This window comes from Chenopodium album, chromosome 10, assembly GCF_948465745.1.
Source record: "Chenopodium album chromosome 10, dcCheAlbu1.1, whole genome shotgun sequence".
Taxonomy (NCBI): domain Eukaryota; kingdom Viridiplantae; phylum Streptophyta; class Magnoliopsida; order Caryophyllales; family Amaranthaceae; genus Chenopodium; species Chenopodium album.
Window position 1 is genome coordinate 48,233,374 of NC_137843.1, and position 7,544 is coordinate 48,240,917.

At 39.2% G+C, this 7,544-nt stretch overlaps 1 non-coding gene across 1 annotated transcript; it reads right to left on the minus strand.

Annotated features, from left to right (window-relative positions):
* Positions 1-6,898: 6,898 nt before the first annotated feature.
* LOC145565708 (small nucleolar RNA R71) lies at positions 6,899-7,004 on the minus strand. The gene has a single exon (XR_014095089.1). It is a non-coding gene; the product is annotated as a small nucleolar RNA R71 (small nucleolar RNA).
* Positions 7,005-7,544: the final 540 nt, after the last annotated feature.

The window sequence follows — 7,544 nt, forward strand, 5'->3', positions numbered from 1 at the left end:
ATTTACCGTGTCACAGCAGTTTCCACCGTGGCACGGTGGACTTAAAAAAAAAAAAAAGGTGTCGTGCCACGTCAGCATCCACCGCGCCACGGGAGTTGTTACCGTGTCACGACAATTTTCACCGTGGCACGATGAAATTTCCAACAAAAATAAATACGCTGGACTTTGCAAATTCTGTTATTGTTTTACGAATATTTTTTCGACGATCGTTATTGTTCTTCCATTGCGTCCGACTTCTTGACTCGGATAATAATAATAATAATAACAAAAAAAAATACTAATAAAAAAAAAGAAAAAAAAGTCATTGTAATTTTTATTTAAGGCGAAAATAAATGTGCTATTATTGACATAAATGTGACTACAATTATTGGCATCATGCGCCTTATTTAAAAATTAAAAATTTAAATCATATAAGCAAAGCAATATTGATCTAATCCTTCTTCACTTTAGGAACGTCCTTCTCTTTTTCAACTAGGTCAGCCTTCACCATTAATGTGTCTTTTGTAGCCCGAACTGTCACACCTCTAGTTGAACTCTCACCCCTTTCACCTTTCTTAGAATTATTCGCTTGCTTCTCTCTATAAACCATCTTTTCCTTACCATTTCCTTTCACATAACTTTTCTTTTTAGGCATTATAGGAGTCTTAAACTCAATTCCTTGTGTTCTCGGACCTAGACGATTGTTAGGAGGCGCCTTCTTACTTCCAAGACGTTCCTTCACATCAAAGTTGCGTGATCCGACTCGATCCCTTCTACTTCTAGGATTCAACCGTGCCTTGAATGCACTAGATAAGGGATGAGGAGCTTGGTTACTCGCAGAAACGGTCCACAAAGGTCTTAAAATCCAATAAGACTCGTACTTGTGAACATTACTTTCATGCAACGATACCTCACGAGGACTATCGTTATAGCGTGGAACTACTTGTTCAAGTCCATATTGTCGCATCAATCGAGAAGGACAATAAAAAGTCAACTTTGAAATACTAGGAACGCGACAATACGGAGTATCATTCGTGCCAACCATCTTAGTAAGCCTCCACCAAGGCACCACCCACCGAATGGAAAATTCTCTCTTTGCAAAGAAGACCTTCCAATCTTCATATGACATGTTCACAGAATAATTCTTCTTCCTACGGACAAGATCATTGGGACCATATTTTTCAATATCGTTGGGGGCTTCAAAGAGTTCTAAATGCTCCATAGCAAGAATTTTGACATGGAAGCTCAAAATCATATATAAATCAATTCATAGCAAGAATTTTGACATGGAAGCTCAAAATCAAAAACCCCCAATTTGATTTTTTTTAGGGTTTCAAGCAAATATAGAATTTACACCAAAATTTGAGACAAAAGCAAAGGAAACTTACATAGATCCTTGTGAGAAAACGAAAATGAGGAAAATAGCAAAAAATTGGAGCGAATTTGGTGAAGGTTTGAGCTCCAAAAGCTCGAAAAACCGCGGAAATGCTACAGTGCAGTCAGCGCACCCACCGTGACACGGTGGAAAAATGCCGCGCCACAGTAGAACTTCCCCGTGACACGGTGAGACCCTGATGGCAGCGGTGGACTTCTGACAACAGCGGTGAGAAACAGCGGCCAAATTGAAGCAAAAAGCAACGATACAGAACGACCGTGCAGCGGGAACAGACGCCGTGACACGGTGGAGCTCTCCACGCGCCGGTGCTGGGCTCCGTGGCACGGTGATCAGAGAGATTAAAAATTAAAAAAAAAAAGGAAGGAGAAGTGAGAACAGAAAGAGATCGAGAATAAAAATGGTGAAGAAGAAGTAGTAAATGGGGATGCAGCACCTTGAATTAAACCAAAAAAATATAACCGTTACACAACCCCTTTCCCGTGCCACGTAACCCATTACCACGTAACGGCATTCGCACGCAAGGCTCGGTGTTGTAATCGAGGCGCGTGGACAATTTCAGCAAAAATATAATCCCACGTCACGGTGTCGTCCACCGTCTGACGGGACTAAAGCACTATGTCGCGGATTTGTCCACGTGGCGCGGTGCCCATCTTGTGTCCTGCATCTTTTTAAATACCTCCTGGCGAATATTTTTGGTATTTATAGCTAAATTAGAATGATTTTTCGCAACTTTTGGACAGTTATTTTTCTCACCGGAATTATGTGGAAAATTCTAATTGGTATTTAAAGGGTTCCAAAATTATCGGTTTGTCCCTAACAAGCATTAAGGATGCATTTTCGACATTTTAAACACCTAATAAAGTCGGAAGTCGACTTGAAGGTAAATCATCTGCGGCCCACGTTCGAGGATAATCGAACCATCATACACTTGCAAATTTCAGCGATCATATCTGTTGTCGGTTTTCCTCAAGCATGGAAAGCGTTATCGGTGGATTTTTCTTCAAGTATAGAAAACCGCCAAGTCGGCTTTCCTCAAGCATGGAAAGTATTGTTCGGCGGATTTCTTCAAGCATAGAAAAACGCCAAAATCATATGTCGACTTTCCTCAGGCATGGAAAGTATCGTCCGGTAGATTTCTTCAGGCTTAGAAAGCTACCAAGTTCATCAGTCAACTTTCCTCAGGCATGGAAAGTATCTCAGCAAAACGTCATCCGGTGGATTCCTTCAAGCATAGGAAGCTACCAAACTCATTTGTCACCGATACACTGGTGGTAGATAAGCATTCTATCCCTTTACTCTTTTATCTGTAGAATTAATATTTTTCTGCAGGTATCGGCGTATACAGAGTGATTTAGGATCGCAGAACGTCTTAAATCATTCTCCGTCCCAATCGACTACTTTGACAATAATTTTCGAAACCGACGTTTCTACAAACTCAGTCAAAGTGGGGGCTTCTGTAGACACCTAAAAATGTCTCCCCAAAACCAAACCCGATAATGAACAATATTTCACCGCCATTATTGGTCGGTTTCAGTATTTAATCCCGAGAGTGCTTAAAAAATCTTATTTAATTGAAAATCAGTTTTAATAATCCATGGATCAGTCTTGATGTTAAGTCAAAGCATAATTTGTTTTTAATTTTGGCCCAAACCTTTTTATTTTATTTATTTTTCTTTATTTTATTATTTTGGCCCAAACCTTTTTATTTTATTTAATTTATTATTTTGGCCCGATTAATAAATAATAAATCAGAAATGGCCCTAAATTATCAATCGGCACTTAAAAAAAAGCTGAACGAAATTAGGTAAAAATGAATTTAGACGAAAAAATGGACGCACAGTTTCCCACGTCACGGAAAAAAGCACCGCGTCACGGGGCTCAGTTCCACGCCACGGTGTGAGTTCCCGTGACACGGTGCCAGGGCATCTCCGTGTCCTTTCCGCGTAAACCCTTCATGCGTTTTATCTCCCATAACCTATTTATTTTTCACGTCACTCTGTTTTCCACCGTGTCATGGGAGTTTGCCCCGTCTGACGGTGTCTGGCACCGTGTCACGGTGTCCTCTGCCGTGTCGCGGTGTTATTTTTTAGGGTTTTTATCTTTTTAGGGTTCCGTGTGTTCCCTCTACTCATTTTCCCTATAAATACCCCCTCATTTCTGATATACGGGGCATGAATTAATTCTCTTTTTCTCTCTTCTATGCTCTAGCCTAAACACTAGCCTACCTTTCTTCTTTCAAAATTCCCTCTTCAAGCACTCCAAGGAGTCCATACTTTACTCGAGGTTCTGTCCTTAAACCAAGGCGTGAAAGGTAGAATTGTTTGAGGGTTTGGCCCCAAATCAACTCCATTTAATTTAATTATTGTTTAATTAATTTTCCTTGAAGTTACTAACTCGTTTATTATTTTATAGTTGCAATAAAACAGAATCAAAGTAAGAATCATGTTCCTTTTATTTCTATTATTTTTCTAACGATTTTATATTGTTGGATTTATTGTAAATTGCTTCCAATATTAATGCTTATTATTTATTTATTGATCACCATATTTCATGTTAAAGGGAATATGTAATTGAAAATCATGCCTAATAAGATAATTTGGACAACCGGTTTAGGTTCCTTTTTAATCTTGTTTTTAATTCAAGTGATCACTAATATTTTAGAATTATATGTTGCGTTGAATATTATTCAACCAATTTAGTATAATAATAGTTTGGAGCAAATTGAATCTTTGTTTGTATGCCTTTGAGATCGCAGGAATACTTTTCACTATAAGAATCGAGTAGAGGCCAATACGGGTGAATGTGACTCCATGACTCACTTCGTACCATCATCCCCGATCCTCCTTTTGTGGTTCCGAATCATATGGAGTTAGTAATCTCATGGATTATGAATGGGGTGTAACCTTCACGGGTCAATTGTTGTTGCCTATCGTTGTCTCTTATTCGTGGTTGCCTTAAATGATCCGTGAACGGTTTACAAGTTCCTTAAAAAACTTGTTGGCGTCTCCCTACTTTCCTTGTCCCTAATCGTATTATGTCAATTCCCACTTCCTATGAGTGCCAAGCATATTCACACATGCTTTAACGTAGGCGCACTTTGAACGACGCCTACACTTAAGGACTTTAATTTTATTTTAAGATGACTTCAGAAATAAAAGTTTTAACAAACTTTATTTTTTTTTTTTATAATTTTGTGAACCTTCTTATTTCAAACCCTTTTGTAACACAAGAATGAAGCATAACTTTGCTTGTTTATTGATGAGTGTCATTTATGGCACTCTTAGGCTATGTTTTCTTTGTAGTTTTATTCTCATTTTTAGTCCTCTTTGCCGTGTTTTTACATAATAATGCTTGCTTTGCGTGTTTGTGTGTAAGTTTAGAGAAATGCATGCTTTTAATGGTTTTCTTGTCATTTTGTTCATTTCTCGACTATTTCTCTCGATTCTTTGTTTCCTTGACTTGTTTTGTAGGTGTGTTGAGTTTCCCGAGGTATGATCACCAAGGAGAAAGCTCGAGCGCATTCAAGAAAGTTGATGGAGCAAAGTTCGGGATTCCAAAAACGCAATTCAAGCCAGCTCCGCGAGCTCGAGGGCCTTGGAAGTTATGCTTTGGCTTGAGGCATTCAAACACTTGGAAGATAAAGGAGCTGCCCTTCTCACGAGCATCGCCTCAAGTGCACCAATGACAGGGATGCTCGGGAGCGTAGAGATTGATCGAGCAAGCGAAGGAGGCAAGGCCACGAGCACCGAGCAGGGGTGCGCGCGCGCGGCATAAGGGGTGCGTGTGCGCTGACCCACCTTTGCGCGCGCGTGGCCTGGTTGTGCGTGCGCACCAGGAGCCCTGCCCCCTTCGCTCGTTTCTTCTATTTATACCCTTAAACTTTTCCTTTTTAGGGGGGACAACTTAATTTGTACTTGACATATATTTTTCTAGAATTAGTAGAGAGAGAAAGTAGAGAGAGAAGCTTAAGATTACTTGATTGTACTTGAATTTGGTCTTTGATTTCAACTTGATCTTGGATTTCTTCTTCTCATCATTGAAAGTTTGTTTGATTTCTTTCCTTTAAATTTACTTCTATTGCAATTTCCTTTAATTTTGGAATGTTTGATTTGAATTTCATTATTTGCTTTAGAATTTGTTGAGAGATTGAATTCCTTCTTGATTAAAATTGAAATGAATATGATTTTGATTGAATTTGTTTTGTTTTTCATTTTCACCATGATTAGTGAGTAGATTAGTTGGTAGGGAGAAGGGGAAGCATGCTAGATTGATGATTTTTGCTAGTTGATGATCCTTGATTGATTGAATTGTTGCAATTAAATTGGTTGACATGGTTGTGAATGTGATTAATTAGACTAGGAGTGATCAGCCTATAAGATTAATCTAGATTGCATTGCAAATTTCAATGACATGAACCCTTGATTTGAGAATTGCTTTAATTGATTGAATTTGATTGTGATTTTCCTAGTTAGCCATTCATAGTGAACCCTAGCTTGGCTTAAAGGAGATAGCTCTAGAATTCCTTTGATTGCAACTATTGTTTGTCCTTTGCAAAGTTTGAATTGATTGAGTGATCCTTCAATTGGCATAATCATTGAGCTTGCATGTGGAACCTATATCCCTAGTGTTTAGTACATTGAATTTCTCGATTTATCTAGCTTTCTCGATACCTTGGTTACCAACCATATCTTTCTTCAATCTTCGAAGTAGCTTGACCTAGGCTATAGCTTGCACCTACTCATTCCTTTGGATTCGACCCTTGACTTACCATATACTCGTATTAGGTTGGTCGAGTGTTTATAAATTCTCTTTGGCTCTAGGAAAGGGTAGAAAACGACCTACTTTTCCCTACGTCAAAAATGGCGTCGTTGCCATGGATTGATATTGGTGCTTTGTTATAGTTGTTGAGTCTATTTAACCTTTAATTGAAAATACAAAAAGATTTTCTTTTAGGCTACACTTGTAGCCGTGCTACTAACCATTTCTTTTGAGATTTTATGCATAGAGCACGTGGTCATTCACTAGTGTTATTTGATCCAAAAATTGAGAGAACTATTACAAGGTTAAGGGGTGTTAGACGATCTTTGAGCCCTAGCATTTCAAGTGAAGAAGAACCTCAACAAGAGGAACAAGCAAGAATGGGAGAAAATCCAAGGGTGGCGTTTAAAGAATTGGGGATTCCCGGTGCATATAGATTTGAGAGTGGGATCGCTCCACCTACAACACCGGCAAATGACTTTGAAATAAGACCGGCAATGATCACTTTGATAGAGAGGCGACAATTTAGTGGGGCCAAGCATGAAAGCCCGCTAAATCATCTCAAGGAGTTTGAAAAGTATTGCAATACTATCAAGGTGAATGGAGTTTCCCAAGAATTCATCCGCCTCAAGATTTTTCCCTTTTCACTTATAGGGCGTGCCTTGGAATGGCTAGACAAGGAAGTCAAGCCGAATTGTCTAAGGACATGGGATGAAGTGACCATGGAGTTTCTATCCCGTTTCTATCCACAAAAGAAAACTGCGGAGGCTAGAGCTTTGATTCAAGGTTTCAAGCAAAAGCCTAGTGAGAGTCTCTATGAAGCATGGGAGAGATACAAAGAGTATCAAAGAGATTGTCCTCACCATGGAATTCCTACGTACCAAATTATTCAAATCTTCTATGGAGGCCTTAGTCCTCAAGGAAAATAATGTTTAGATGGAGCAGCCGGAGGTCCTATCATGAACAAAACTGAAGAGGAAGTGGTAGACATAATTGAAGACGTAGTGAGGTACTATAGAGATTGGCAAGATGGAGAAAGAGAGTCAACTAGCAAGAGTAGTTCTTCGGTGTACTCGGTTGATCATCTAAATGCAATCAACAATCTCTCCTCACAAATGAGAAGCTTGGGGAAGGAGATGTCCGCTATCAAGGCGAAGTTGGAAAGTGTTACCTACCAAGTTTCAAGTCTTCCCTCCCAATCTAAGGGGAGAGGTATGTCTTCTAATTCTCAACCCCCTCCCTCTTCTAGTAACATGCCTAGCGGATGCTTGTTTTGTGATGATTGTAGGTCGTATGATCATGATGTTTCTAGTTGCCCTAATGCATGTATGGATGTTTGTGATGATCAAGATGGAAATGTGAATGAGCATGTGAACTATGTGTCAAATAATAATGATTCGAGGTTTGAGAA